The sequence below is a fragment of the Hibiscus syriacus genome, unplaced genomic scaffold (assembly GCF_006381635.1).
Source record: "Hibiscus syriacus cultivar Baekdansim isolate YM2019G1 unplaced genomic scaffold, ASM638163v2 tig00110013_pilon, whole genome shotgun sequence".
Classification (NCBI taxonomy): domain Eukaryota; kingdom Viridiplantae; phylum Streptophyta; class Magnoliopsida; order Malvales; family Malvaceae; genus Hibiscus; species Hibiscus syriacus.
The window spans coordinates 2779377-2783788 of NW_024062563.1; the positions used below are offsets into that span (position 1 = coordinate 2779377).

At 33.0% G+C, this 4412-nt stretch overlaps 1 pseudogene; it reads left to right on the plus strand.

Annotated features, from left to right (window-relative positions):
- Window positions 1–1018: 1018 nt before the first annotated feature.
- Window positions 1019–4057, plus strand: LOC120212329 (annotated as a pseudogene).
- Window positions 4058–4412: the final 355 nt, after the last annotated feature.

Here is a 4412-nt window from a genome sequence, read left to right on the forward strand (position 1 = left end):
CTTGTGGTGAATTCATGGAGGCATGGAAATTAAAGTATTACTTTAGACACTTTTGGTTTCCGATAAAAATTATTATTAAAGAGAATATTTTTTTGAAATTATATTCTCACGTTTAATTCATGAAAAAAAATTATTATCTAGTATTTTTTTATTAAAATGGTGGGATGTTATTCTCTTCAAATTTTTAAGTGTTACATAATTTTTAACGCTTTACTAAAAATTATAAACATGATAATAATATACAAAAAGTTTGATTTAATAAAATATTAATAAATTTGAGTATTTAAAAATATTTTATCTTTTTAATATTTAATATATTAATTATTTTTAGGATAAAAAAATAATATTATTATAAAAATATAATTATTTAAAATAATATATAAATTTTGGTTATTAAAAAAATGGATCCAATACGTTAAAAAATAATATATTTATTCTTCGATATCATAATATTATTTTTCATATTATATTATATTTTATGTAAATATATATATATGATACTTACGAAAACTTTTTAAAAATATAAACTTAGTATACTAATTATATTAATTATATATTAAATGTATTTTTTAAAAAATTAGATAATATAACAATTAAAATATTTTTATGAATTTTCATTCAAATATTTATACTTTAATATTAAAGTTTAACTTTTTTAAAAATATATATATCACAAGAATAATTTGATAAAATATATATCCAAATAATCTTATATTCCTTCAACCAAACATCGTAATCTTATTCCTAAACAAACTTAATGATATAATATTTAAAAATGTTATATTTCAATAATATTATTTCCAAATGTAATCTTATATTCGTGAATCAAAGTGATGATTAAAGCTTTAATTTGTTCATTGAATGGATGTCCCCATCATAAACCAAGCACTTGCAAAATCTGAGATCTGCTTTGCTTTTTCAGCACCACTATGGGTTAATGCAACTTGAGCAACCATAACGAGTAGTGATATATAGGGTAAACTACTTATTTGGTCACCCGCCACCTCAGGGCAAGCTTTTTCCATTAAATTTTGGCTTTAAAAAGGGACTAAATCAAGAACCAACTGGAATTTCACCAGTAAGACAGCTAGCTTTTCCAACATGGATATAGAGAAAGTGTTTCATATGAGTGGAGGAGTAGGCAAAACCAGCTATGCCCAGAACTCTTCTCTCCAGGTTTGGCCTCCCCTTCTATTTTTCTCACTATTTTCTTCCACGACCACGACCTCGACCACGACCCAAGACGAGACGGCGGCGGCGGCGCGCGAGAGTCTCCCTTGTTCTCTATCACTCAACAAGGAAGTGGGAAAGCTAAACCTTAAATACCATTCCCAATAGTGTTTCCAATACTATGTGGGATTGAGCATTACCAACACTTGTTCCCAATACTATGTGGGATTGAGCCTTAAACAGTGATATTATTTTTGAATATTTTGCTTAAAATTGCAATAATCGCGATTGATTGTAGATTGACATTTAATTATGACATATTTAATCGTATAATGCTAATGCAATTGGTTGCTGATTAAGTTGTTTTAAGGTGCATGATTGTTAATTGTTTCCGGAATAATCACATTGTATTGGAAACAAGTGTTGGTAATGCTCAATCCCACATAGTATTGGAAACACTATTGGGAATGGTATTTAAGGCTTGGCTTTCCCACTTCCTTGTTGAGTGATAGAGAACAAGGGGGACTCTCGCGCGCCGCCGCCGCCGCCGTCCCGTCTCGGGTCGTGGTCGTGGTCGTGGTCGTGGTAATACGTGTCTTCGACACGTCCGCCCGAATACTATCTTTTTAGAGAAAATTCTTAAGAAACAAATGAAATACCGTCGTTGCGATTTTGGACTATCGCAACGAACTTGGAATAAATCGTAACGTGAACTTCGACTATCGCAACGAATTTGAAATAAATCGCAATGCGAACTTGGAATAAATCGCAACGAATTTGGAATAAATCGCAACGCGAACTTGGACTATCGCAATGCGAATATGTAAATCGCAATGCGATAGTCGAAGTTCGCTTTGCGAATCTGGAAACTAATTTGCGATACCGGAGATCGCGTTGCGAATTATCGATCGCATTGCGATTTAGTTGGTCATTTTGACAAATCCAAAAAAAGTTGGTTAAAATCGTATATTATAAGGCATTTTTGGTCACTGAAGTTATTTTCTCTTTAAATAATGATAATGGTGCGTCCGAAATCGTTATTGTACGATCATAATATCTATAATGACTTCAATAATATATGTTATATTCATAATTACAATGAACGAAACGCAATTAAAAATACACCGTAACTGCAATTTAAATCCGTGTCTGCTATAGTCTTGACTGGTTTTGCTTTATTTTCTCTACCAGAAAAAAGCTTCGGATATGGTGAAACACATAAACATGGAAACGATACAACAGCTTTACAACGAAGTGAGTCCAGAGAGTCTGGGCATAGCTGATTTGGGCTGCTCTTCAGGACCCAACTCGTTGTTACCCATCAAAGACGTCGTTGAAGCCGTGGAAGGAGGTGGCGGTAGCCACAAAATGTTTCGTCCCTTACCGGAGTTTCGAGTTTCCTTAATGATCTTCCGTCGAATGACTTCAATTCGGTTTTTAAGTCCCTGCCTGATTTCTACAGAGACCTTAAGAAAAAAATGGAAGGTGTCCTGCTATATTCATAGCAGGTTACCCTGGTTCGTTTTATGGAAGATTGTTCCCCAATAATTGCTTGCACTTCATCTACTCTTCTTACAGCTTGCGCTGGCTCTCCAAGGTTTGCTTCGTTTTAGACGTAATATCAAAAATCAATCTTAACGTTTTGAAAATATATACTTTAATCCATGTTTCTTTTTCTAAATAATATGACTCATAATATTTTACTTTAAAATAAAATATCCTTTAATTAGGTGTGATCAATTAGTTAACGTACGATGAATACTTATTATTGATCAGATAAATTATGTGTCCAAAGTAATGGCACAATATATGTCACGTCATTATTTATATACACATGACATATGTCATGTCATATATATATGTATATACATATGATATGTACTACGTTATCAATTTGAGCACATAAGACTTATCACATCAGCGATAATTGTTGATAATTAGTCAACTAAGTGTTTTATCCAATCATGAGATATTTTGCCCAAAATAAAATATTTGAATCAAAATATTTCAAAAAAAAATATAAGAATCAAAATGACTATTTTATCAAATATTATGGGTGAATTTACCACTATTTGAATGTGGAATCCAAATATTATCAGCATTCACCCTAATTTATGTTACTGAAACTGCATTTTTCCTATTAATCATTTACGTACATGCATGCCATGCAGGTGCCTCCAGACCTTTACGATGAGCATAGCAAGTCTATCAACAAAGGAAGCGTTTATATATCAGACTAGAGCCCTCCGAGTGTGTCCAGAGCATACAGGAACCAATTCCAGGATGATTTTTCATTGTTCCTGAAATCACGATCGGAAGAGCTCGTCACAAACGGGAGAATGGTGCTCATCACTTTGGGAAGAATAGACCACGAACATGTCCATAGAGACAACTCTTTCTTTTGGGAGATTCTCTCAAGATGTCTGGCCATATCAGTTTCACGGGTCCTAAACTTTTAATATCTGATCATGTTAATCTCGTGTTGATTATGTTTCCGCTATCAATTTCTCAATGAATATGAACATGTTCCATTTATTTGATTCTGCAGGGAGAAATTGAGAAGGAGAAGGTTGATTGTTACAATGTGCACTTTTATGCAGCGTCGAGAAATGAAATAGAAGACCAAGTGAGAAGAGATGGTTCGTTCGAATTGGAAAGGGTGGAGATGTACGAGATCGAGAAACAAGTCAAAGGCAGAGAGAGCTACGGCACCGCGGTGGCGATTACCGTGAAGGCAATCCAGGAATCCATGCTTTACAACCATTTTGGAAATGGGATAAACTTGGATACCTTGTTTAACAATTATGCGAAAATGGTGGACCAAGAAATGGCCAAACAAGAAATTAACCCTATCACTTTTCTTCTAGTTCTTAAGAAATTATGAAATATTATTAAAGACCCATGACTTTTGCTGTACTTCTTAAGTTGAAATGCAGGGTAGGTGTAACACCCCCAACCCGTATCCGACCTGAATACGAGTCTGATATGTCACATTGACTTTTCAAAACCTTTACTTGTACATAATAATGAAAATTTCACACTAATATTAAATAAAACTTCATATTATTCCAATAAAAGATTTACAAAACTTATCAGAGCGTATATAATGCAAATCTCTTATTTACATGCCAACTACATTCCATATAACAAAATACATATTAATAAAAGACTTTTCTGATATGATATACGGAAAGAAGAAACTGATTTGTCTTGCTCCTCTTTGCTCTTCAATCTTCTCAAAA